This window comes from Amphiura filiformis, chromosome 13, assembly GCF_039555335.1.
Source record: "Amphiura filiformis chromosome 13, Afil_fr2py, whole genome shotgun sequence".
NCBI classification, from domain to species: domain Eukaryota; kingdom Metazoa; phylum Echinodermata; class Ophiuroidea; order Amphilepidida; family Amphiuridae; genus Amphiura; species Amphiura filiformis.
The window spans coordinates 3,733,532-3,745,779 of record NC_092640.1 but is presented as its reverse complement, the minus strand read 5'-3'; positions in this window follow the sequence as shown (position 1 = coordinate 3,745,779).

Below are 12,248 nucleotides of genomic sequence, written 5' to 3'. Positions count from 1 at the left end.
TAATCTTCTATAGCTTGATTTAAAATAATTTTAATATTATTTCTTGCAGAAAAAAAGAAAGAAGAATGACAGAAATCTAGAATTTTATGTTTACATTACCCCTATGTTTACTTACATACAAAAACATTGATTCGTCAAAAGCTGTATATTGACTCTTTGGTACTTTATTCCGCTCATTGTCATACATATTAATCAAACTAAAGATACAGGGTGTCCCAGAAAAAATTACCGAGTGAATAAATTTGAACGCAAGTCGAGAAGTAGACATCAGAATCAAAAACTATAAAATGTAGCGCACAGCCTATTTTATTGTGCATCACATCCGAACATTTTATTTGATTCGGGTGACTGGTTGCGAAGAAATTAATGATTACATAATGCGCGCATCAATGCAGTTCATTCCAAGTTTGATCACCGGCGGTTTTTTCATACTCGCTCACCGCTTTTTAAAGTTTGTGTATCTCATTAATTTTAGTCCACATTATCTATTTTATAATCCGACGGTGTTATGTTATTCATGCTTTCACTGAAGATGAATAACAGTTTGTCCGAGAAAACTTTGATTTCTGCAATTGAAAGCTTTCCATCTTTAATTCTTTAGGCTGTGCAAGTATCTTTTATTTTAACTTTCCAAAGAACATTTGAGCCAAGAATGACAATGATCAAATGCTTACAGCTTACGTGCGATTTTTGATACCATGTAACATGAATATTATTGAAGTTTTAAAAGATTTAAACTTTGCATTACAATTTCTACGAAATATTCCAAAAACTTTAATGTGTGTGAGAATTTTTTAAGCCAGCTGGAATTCTTTTATGCAATAATTCTTTATGCAACATTTATATTAACATTAACGAAAAAATATATTTACAAGTACCGAGCATCATCTTACATGCAAGCTTTCATTTTGAATATCATGCAGGTTTTCGAATTTGAACAAAACCTAATTAAATGTTTTGCAAGAAACAGATTATTTTAAAAGAACGAAAAGGATTTCACAGAACAATACATGAATCCCATTGACAGTTAACCACTATAGTGCGCATTATGTTGAACGATCTTTCTTTCAAACTTGGAATGAAGTGAATTGACGCATGCGTTTCGTAATCGCTCATTTCTTCGCAATCAGTCGACCGATTCCAATATAAAATGGGCTAGACGCTGATGTTTAGAATTTTGGATTCTGATGTCTATTTCTCGACTTACGTCCAAATTCATTCGCCCGGTAATTTTTTCTGGGACACCCCCTTATTTTAATAGGCCTATCTATTTAAACTGAATAGCAAGATAACAATTTAAACAAAGAAAATGGCATTATAGATTATAGATAAAGATTATAGATTATAGATTATAGATCATAGATAAAGATATTTTAATATCTATTTACAAATAGCAAGATAACAATTTAAACAAAGAAAATGGCATTATAGATTGCCTAAGGTTTGTGTCGTAATTATGGCGGGATTCTACGGGGAATTGGAATATTTATTTGTCATAATAACTGTCACAACATGACCTGCATCAAATACCATCCGGGAATATAGGTTATCCACTTCACTCATGTGTGACTTCTAACAAAAGGCACTGGTTCCCGTAGTATTCCTCATTCAAACTAATTCAATGCACGACCTCGGAGTTACCTGCATGACTTTGGCGGGCTATTTTGAAACAGTCATGGTTGCACATGCAGGTACTTCTTTAGAATGTCCTAAACAAGGTATAGCAGTAAGCAGTCGTTGATAGGATATGCAGATTATAGAACATGGATAACCTCTATACCATATTTATCCACAAGATAATAATATACACTTACATGTATTTGTATTGTCGTAATTCGTAGTCTCATTGGAATCAGTACTTTTGAAGAGCCAGTATGAAAAGTCCACGGTTTCTGATGGTTTTCGCGTAAGAAAAGCCTATGATACAATGCTACTCCTTCCCTATAGCAGCGTGATGTCACCTGCACACATGCATCGTATAGCCAGTGTCTTAAAGTTGTACACAGAATTTGGGTCAAAGGTCATTTCCGGTATGTAACCAAATACCTTAAATCGGCCATCGTAGCCATATGTTTTCTGCCATGTTGACCATAGTTGAGCACTAGGACCAATGGGTGATGCCACAAATGTCACTACAAATATGCAAAAAATCAGGTTAGTTAATTAATTAATTACATGAACCAATGGCTTTGAAACAAAAGCAGATTCAGATACTATACGTATGGGCCTGATCGGAGGGCATGAAACCTCGAGAGACCACAGTGACCCCGGACTATATGACCTCACAGTATTTGCGCATATTGAGTTATAATAGATCGACCAAATGGGTATTTGACACTAAATGGTTGTTAGACTAAATGGTTGTTAGACTAAATGGTTATCGGACCAAATGGTTATAGGACCAAGTGAGTATTGGACGTAGTGGATATAGGCCTAATGGGTTTAGACGAAATGGATGTACACGAACTAGATATTAAACGAAATGTATTCGACCAAATGGCAAATCCCTATATATTATACTGCAGAGGTCAACATTATCGAATGTTTACTATGCGGTGCAAATCCAGTTTCCACGCTTGACGGGTTCTAAAAGGACGGTGAATATTTTTTTGGCATTATGCAAAATTACGAAAAAAAAATTGTTTATCGTTATAAATATCACAAATACAGTTAGGCATCACATCCAATTTGGTCCTATAGAACTATCGGTGCCCGGTTAGGTACCGATGAATCTTAACATTGTTCCCTGGAGATGTAATACATTGTATCAAGCATAATAATTAACATTTGCATAGTGTTATTGGTTTTCATTTAAATAAAAACATGTTCAGGGTACGATAAATAGTGCCATCAGCATCTCTTCGGGCACCGATAGCGTTATAGGATCAAACAAGAAACGTCTTTAAAAAAGACAAAGCCTCCAAGATACCAGTGGGCACCTTTTGTTATTAGTTAAGGAGATACTTATAATCATGATAACGCTACCGTTGCTAGCTTTAAGGTAGCGCTATTGGATATAGATTTTTGTCTGATTGAAATATGTGAGTCCATTCTCTCCTAATACAAGAATGAAAATTTTATTTTAATCGGATATTCGGTTACCAAAATATGGCCTGTCAAAATGGCGCGAAACCAAGAAGTTGGCAACAACTTTCTTTTATTTTTGTTATGCAATGTTGTCAGGTAGGCCTTATTTTCTAATTATATCAGGGCCGTGACACTCGTATTCAATCCCTGTATAAAAAATGAAGTCACTTCGCCGGCAGTTTGAGTGACGGTTGCTATGCCGGTTGCTATGCATCGAGGTGGTAAGCCTAAAACTTACGTCCTTGTGAACGGCTATGATGCGCGTTACTGCTTTACTGGTCAAAAGGACTTATCCTGTATTTGATTGACAGTTGCTAGGGCATCGAGGTGGTAAATTAGTCTTAGTTTCAGACCTGCAAGTACAGGTACGATTGTAAAGCAATTTGAAAGTATGTTTATTTGTTTTAAGAAAGAAATACCATTTTCATCAAATTTTATATTAGTAGAGATAATATTAGACCCATATTTTACTTGTTTTATTGAATTTCAAGCTAATTTTATGTATGAAATGTGCACATTTAGACCGATACAGTGCAAACGACACTCCGTCTTGATCAAGTCTAACATCGTCAGGCTAAAATCTCCTCAATCTTGAACGACTGTCGAGGAAGTCTATTTCGAGCTATTTTTTTGCCAATTATTCGGACCCTTTCCGGCAAAAATACAGCTTATTTAGCCAGTCTCGTCATGGGGTAATCGGTTATAATATTTTCCTAGCATATTGAGCTAACTCCTCAGCTATTTGGTTTTTCACGATATGATAGTAATGGAAAGATTCGACCAAATGTTCGCCGTTTTTCGCCATTTTTTTTTTTGAAACGATGACGTAAACATGCCTCATCTCTTCCACAGAAAATACACTCCTACACAGCTATGCCATCATATGCATGAAGGCGCATAGGCTGAATGACTGACTTCGTTTGCGCAAACGAGTGGCTTATCCTATAGTATATTAGTACTCGAGAATCCTTGATTATATATGCAAGAATTATGCAAAGGAAAATTTTCAGATAGGCTATACAAAATAAGATATAAAACCCACGGATGCCTTTGGCAAATTTGAACACCACTGCAACAGTCCGACACACCGCTAGTCCGAATCTGAAAACACTTTAACAGTCCGACACGCCCATGCAACGTAATAATAAGATATTTAGATATAAATATACAAGTTACTATATAATATGCATTTGGTTTTGAGACGAGTCAACGTGTTTGATAAGATGGATTTAGGGATTCAATCATGTTCCACCGTTGTTCATCACCGATTAACAACGATGCCTCCGCGTAAACCACATCTGAAGTAAACCACGCAGACGCGCCGGACGCGAGTTGTTAATCGGTGATGAACAACGATGAAGCATGATTGAATCCCTTTCAACAACGAAACAAGCTAAAGATGTCTATTCACATAATTCTTTCATTCGGAATGTCAATTTGTCATTGCTACTCAACTTTACAAGAAGATCACGGTATTTCTCTGTTGATATCGGCAATAAAACTAAAGAATAAAGCGGTAATATTTAGCTGATACCGCCCGAGAAAAAAAGATAGAGAAGCGACACTGTGTACAAACTGCCTATACCATGCTATACAGCAGTTGAAGACATGCAATTCGCAAGCGTCGTCGCCGGCCAAGTCTTACTACGATCGTGTAATGAGAAGATACCATAGTGTCCTACATATAGAGATCTGAGGAAGAGACGGTCCGAATTGACCTAGTGACCTATAATTTATTAGAGAATCACATTTTTAGAGTATAAGTCCGCCCACCGCTGTCAATCATTCTAATGAACAAATAAACAAGCTCTGACAATGACGTAATCCTAATTATAAATGAGAGAATCACATTGTACATGTACTGTCTGCTGTACTAGATGTCTTCCAACAAGTGCCGGAGTGTCGCGGTCCTGATACCGCCAACATATTAGAGTGTTCATGTTTACGCATACGTTCCAGGCATGACGAATTTTACGCGCTCATGCGTAACGCGTATACGCGTACGCGTAACCTTGCGTTAGCGTATACGCTACTGGACTGTGGATTCATCACGGATTAACAACGGTTGGCTCCTGTACAAAGGTATAGGAAGAGTTGTTGAAAATGGTTTAATCAACACTTTCACAATCACTTATATTTCTGTTTCAATGAGCAACTTGCGAGGTTTTGATCTTATAGGTATTTATCACAATGTTCAGCATTGTCTATTCGATGTTCTTTTAGGTTGTGTAGCACTACAGTACAGTAACCAACACTTTCAAAACCATTCGAAGCATTTTGATACGTTATTTATATCCAATTTGCATGAAAAGTCATTTTTATCTTCAAAGATTTGTAAATGTTATCATAACTTATATAACGTCTCACCACTAAAGCAGACTATGATGTATGATTTACGTACATGTATTAAAGTAAATCACGGTTCCTTTTCACAGTACATGTCACATCAAACGATACTAAACTCGCAATCAATCACGGTACAATTCAAGCGAAATTCGTTTACGGTTTCTTATCCGGTCGTCGTGTCACCATATCAGGAGGTTTAGCCGCTCTTCTCGCCCGGCTTCTCGCAGACAAAGTGCACTCTGTCGGTACAGGGCCGATCATTCCACTTTCCTCGTCCATTGCGGTTAGTCTCCACGCAGTCTTCACCCCAGTGGTCGTTTGGCTCGCCACTGGCCCAATTTTTATAATCAGCAGACGACCCATCAATTTGGCTCCACGAATTTTCGTGTCCGATATCATTCAATCCGATCCATGAAAGTTTGCCTTCACCCGAATTCTGAGGGCCTGCGATCAGGCTGCTCACGAAATCGTTTTCATTGTTGTCGTTGATGCCAACCAGGTGAGCGTTTGAAGAACTTCCCGCGCAATGTGACTCAGCATCTCCCCACTCCTTGTCTATGGCAAAGTATCTGTAGCAGCTGTTACCGTAAGCAGTCCAGTGGTCCGGACAGCAAGTACTGGATACTGTGGCAATGAGACACACTATAACTAGTATTGGCAGGGAAAACATAGTGTCCGTGGTGTTTAACTCGCAGAACACGCAGACATTGAAACGTTCAGAACAGAAAGCAGTCGTAGCGAAACTTCAGACGGGCGACCGAGCTGAACTGATGTCTGTGGTGTTTATTTAAGAAATTGAAATGATTAGTAGGGCCTACAGAAAGCTATCGTAGCGAAACTTCAGACTTTTCATCTACTGTTAAGGGCTATATATTTATAATTATTATACCTCATAAATATTCATGAGCAAATCAATCCATTTTATTGGCCAATCGCAAACAACTTAACATATTTCACCGTGAGATAGATTTCCCTCATCCCCATCGGTGTATTAAAACAAATACTACATGCAAACAAGGGAAGAGGCTTACGAATCGTACGCTGGAAAATAGAAACATTCAAACTTGAGCCCTATTTATCAGGGACAGTCTGTGTAGCTCAGTGGTTGGAGCGTCCGCCTGACAAGCGAAAGGTCTGGGGTTCAAGTCCCCGCACAGGCATGTAAATTTATGTCCAAATCCAAACCATACATTGATTGTGTCTAATTGCACTCCGCGTACTACTCGCAGTGTTTTCGCACGCGTTTGCGTTGTGTAGGATTGATTCATTTTTCGGGAGGGTTGATGTATTTATATTTGGTTCATTTTCTAACATTTCAAGTGATAAGTTTGTTATAAAATTAGCAGAAACCATGGGGTTTATTTTTCTCGTGTATGAAATAGGTTAATAAATGCGTATCACTTGTTGCTCGTTCGGGTCTCGTGTACAGGGTGTCCCTGAAAGAACTGTATCGTCGGAAACTTAATTGTTTGGGTATTTTAACGCCACAACTAAACATAACTATATACTTGGTGTAGTTGAAGAATAAATCCGCTATCTTATACTTTTTGAATTTTGACAATTGACCATACCGTTCTTGAAATATAAGATTTTTACGAAACTCCCTCATTTTCAAGGGTAAATCTTCTCCATCTTGACTACTATACAGTGCAACCTCCCTGAGAGATGAAAAGGTGGTCTAATCGTGCCACGGATACAGCAAATTTAAAATTCCGTATGAGTTTTGTTTTTAATAAAACCATGTGGTTCGTGGTTGATAATTATTTTTCTAACATATAAGGCATAATATTGTGATTGCCGGAGTCCACCTTTAACCTATAATTAAACACGTTCATCTTTATTCACCTTTTTTTTTGTACTTCGACTCATGATTACTTCTCGCCTCACCTCACCGTTCATCATTTTCCTCAATGTAATAAGCAATATCTACAAATATATAGGCATATCGTAGGGCCTACTGATAGCTGAATCAAACAATTACACATACACTAAATCAAGGTTCATTAAAGGTCCGTAACCCGATCGACAGCATCATCCCCCCGATTTTTCTCATTGTTGATGCGTTTTTGGTATCATTTAATAGATTATATTTTTCTCATTACCATCCTAAAATTAGACGACAAATCATGAAAAAAAACAGGCTAAAGATGGTATACCACCTTCGACATTCTGGCTAGGAAAGAATGAATCCGTGAATTCGAGCCGTTTTACTCCCATACCAATTCGCACTAACTGAAATAGGTCCAAAATAATAGAGGACGCTCCAATGATATACGCTTAAAAGAAAAAAAAGAAATACATAAGGGGCGAAAGAAATCATGATACGAGGAACATGGAATATATAGGCCCTATATATATTTCTCTTCCTCATAAAGTACCAATATGTATGTTTATATTATGAAAATGTATTCGATCTTGGCAGAAACAGCTGGACAAGATCGGAGCACGCCATGTGTGAAAAAAATATCTTCGACAAATAATCAAATATTTTTGCTTAACATAATTATTGTTCTTTCTAGATTTCACAAATAAAGAAACAAATGTAGATGTTGCCCATGGGGGTGACGATAAGTGAGGGGTACGTGAATGTCAAATGTAGATGTTGCCCATGGGAGTGACGATAAGTGAGGGGTACGTGAATGTCAAATGTAGATGTTGCCCATGGGAGTGACGATAAGTGAGGGTACGTGAATGTCAAATGTAAATGTTGCCCATGGGAGTGACGATAAGTGAGGGGTACGTGAATGTCAAATGTAGATGTTGCCCATGGTAGTGACGATAAGTGAGGGGTACGTGAATGTCAAATGTAGATGTTGCCCATGGGAGTGACGATAAGTGAGGGGTACGTGAATGTCAAATGTAGATGTTGCCCATGGGAGTGACGATAAGTGAGGGGTACGTGAATGTCAAATGTAGATGTTGCCCATGGGAGTGACGATAAGTGAGGGGTACGTGAATGTCAAATGTAAATGTTGCCCATGGGAGTGACGATAAGTGAGGGGTACGTGAATGTCAAATGTAGATGTTGCCCATGGGAGTGACGATAAGTGAGGGGTACGTGAATGTCAAATGTAGATGTTGCCCATGGGAGTGACGATAAGTGAGGGGTACGTGAATGTCAAATGTAGATGTTGCCCATGGGAGTGACGATAAGTGAGGGGTACGTGAATGTCAAATGTAGATGTTGCCCATGGGAGTGACGATAAGTGAAGGGTACGTGAATGTCAAATGTAGATGTTGCCCATGGGAGTGACGATAAGTGAGGGGTACGTGAATGTCAAATGTAAATGTTGCCCATGGGAGTGACGATAAGTGAGGGGTACGTGAATGTCAAATGTAGATGTTGCCCATGGGAGTGACGATAAGTGAGGGGTACGTGAATGTCAAATGTAGATGTTGCCCATGGGAGTGACGATAAGTGAGGGTACGTGAATGTCAAATGTAGATGTTGCCCATGGGAGTGACGATAAGTGAGGGGTACGTGAATGTCAAATGTAAATGTTGCCCATGGGAGTGACGATAAGTGAGGGTACGTGAATGTCAAATGTAGATGTTGCCCATGGGAGTGACGATAAGTGAGGGGTACGTGAATGTCAAATGTAGATGTTGCCCATGGGAGTGACGATAAGTGAGGGGTACGTGAATGTCAAATGTAGATGTTGCCCATGGGAGTGACGATAAGTGAGGGGTACGTGAATGTCAAATTTCCTTATTTTGTGTCATACAGTATCACATTCACCGACAAATGCCGACATAATTCAAAAATATCAATATCACGTGGATAAAAATGCCATCCACCCAAACTAATTCTCGCATTTCACAATACGATTCGCCGCCAGCGGTTGCTTTGGCAGTCAAATTTTCTCCAGAGTCGACATCGCCGTTCTAGCTGCTATTGAGTTTTCACGCGAGTGTGATAATAAATATGTTGAAAACAGCTCCACGAAGGATTCCCTGTGATCAATAGATAGAAAATGGATAGTTGTAAATTGTTGTTTTAGTGTGCATTCGCATGTAACATCATTATAATGACATTTAAACCCACAATGATGCATGTTCCTGGATTGTATTCGTATTACGCGGGCTTTTGATGTCAACTCATTTTCCCATGATGCACTGCGTATTTTGGCCTCGACCCAGCGACCGCTGGAGGCGCAACGTATTGTGAAACGCGAGAATTACAAGACCTCTTTTACATTGAAGCGGGCTTTCCATTTTAAAGGGAATTTATATCACACTTACATCTTTTAGTACGAAACTGTAAATGGTCTTTGCAAGACTGAAATTATAATATTTGTTTATCTATTATTATATATTATTAGCTTAATATTCTGACTACGATTTAGTCATGAGTATACTTGGGTTATGTGAAATAAACATGTGGTTATCAACTGCCCAGTTTACATGTACACCACGTACAAAGGCAAGCATAATATGATAACATACTATTTATTACATACTTTATCATTAATTCAAACATGCGTACTAATTCATTTGAGTTGGTTTTCAAAAACCCCATTGTGTAGAAAGCTTTTTGCAATGTTAAATTATGCAATATTTATTGTTGCGTTGTGAGAAATAAGCATTTGGCCACTTAACATGCTTAAGATAATAATGACTTATCAGTCTAAACCAAAGGCAAAAATAAACAGACTAGTATTGCCTATTTAATTAGAAACTACAAACATACGTAGCTTACCTTTGTGTCCTTGTAAATATAAAACTTAGACGATGGATATGGGGCCCTGTATTACATTTGGGCCTCTACACGTAGTGCCAACATTTATGTTTCATTATGTTCTTTACTTTTGGACTCCTAGGGCCCAAATGTCCCACTGCATCGTCTCGCGGTTAGCATTATTTAAAAAAGAAGGCGCCCAAAGGTCAAGATAGTAAAAGGGGCCCGGTCAGCAACTACTTGCTGACAGATTAAATTAAGAGGCTATTGCTATGTTTAGAGTTAGTGCTAGGGCTAGGTCTAGGGTTACAGTCAGCATAGTACCTTAGTTCATATTCGACATAATAGAGAACCTTATTTTTCCAGCCATGGCTTAATTCCGAATTGTCACCTAATTTGGGTGTACTTTGTCTTGGGTCCAATCTCTATCATGGAAAGTTTGCTATATCTTTCTAAATATAATGATTGTTTGTTCTAGATTTGTGTTTTAGCGTTTCATATTTGAAAGAACTAATGTTTAATTGCAACATTTCGAAACTACAAACCCAAACTGGGTGCTATGATGTACAAGATTGGGCTACGAGTATGCATTTTACCAAGTTAGCAATAGGTATTTCCTTCATGTTGCCAATGCATGACTTTCTTTATTATACTCAAAAACGGATTTTATTATACATGTACTAGAAAGTTGTTTACGTGCATATAGGCTCCTTCACAGTCAGTTTGTGTTGTGTATGTTTACAACTGAGCCACATATAGACTGGGTTGCCGGACTACCAGACAAAGAATCTGTTTTTGACTATAATTTGGCCTCCTATCAGTTTTACTGATAAGATGGCTAATTGAAAATAAACACTTATTTTGTAAACAGATAATGCTCTGTGGTTATTTATGGATGGAAATTTAGGAAATTGCTATTAATGAAATAATTAATATATTAAACATACATTTTGCTTTGTTAACGGTTAAAATCCGTTCAAAAATAAGGTTTTTAGAACATTTTGAACAATTTTGCTCTATGAAAAAGGATACTGCACCCCTGCTGATCTGACTACTGATAAGCTGTCAACAAGCATTGACAAGTAAACTGTGACCACTAATTAAACAATAATAATGAGCATTATCTGACCATTCCCTGATCTGACCAGAGCTGGGTATAAATAGTGCACTACTACCAACACTATTAAATTGATGTTTGGAGTGACACTAGTCGTCGAGGGGGGGGGGGGATACCAGTAATTGGGGGTAGATAGTGGCTTTGGTTTTATACATTTTTGTAGAGCAACCGGGAATCCCTGGGATTGAGTAATCAGTCTTTTTGATTAGGCCAATGAAAGTCGATTTTGAGTTTCCCGTCACCGCCCTCACTTCATTTTCTGACCCTCACTTGAATTCGTTATTGTGACTATTTTTAATATACTTTTGAATCTCATTAGGGCTAAACATCCATCTTCAAGTGAGTGAGTGGCAAATAACAACACATTTTACATTCGTGTTAGTCATATAACGAAAGGCAGAAAAATAATGAATAATGAAAAAGTTACCTCACTTGTTTTCAGAAATTATGTGACGGGAAACTCAAAATTGACTGTTAGTGGCCTTATGATGTGATTGTAACTACCAGTAAACTATACATTGCGAATAAATATATCTAGAATTAATTACCATGCTTCAATGTCAAGGTTAACAGTTACTGATAATAGATAATTGGATTGTCATGAAATGTGGTTGATATGAAATCCCTTAATTAAGCAGCAAACATTCTTAAGGTTATCTGAATATAGATTGTTGGATTGTTGTAAAACTCAGAGGATGTGATTTCAATTGAGCCGTTTGTTACAAGTATGAATTAAATGTAGACCAATTTAGCACACATTTTCCAATTCAGCTTTTGACATGAAAATTTTGAGTATTTCCTAGTATGTCATTGGTGGTATTTACCAATAAATGCCAATATTTCGCACCCGGTTAGTTGTGCCAAACATTCAAATTTACTAGCTTTCCAAGTACTTGCAATGCAAAATTATGAAACATGATCTTCATCCATGGCGTTGTCTTTTTAAAGACATTTCTTGTTGACATTGAGGACGATAGAGCGAACCTTCGACATCGCGGGCCTTAAACCCCGGCTTTAACC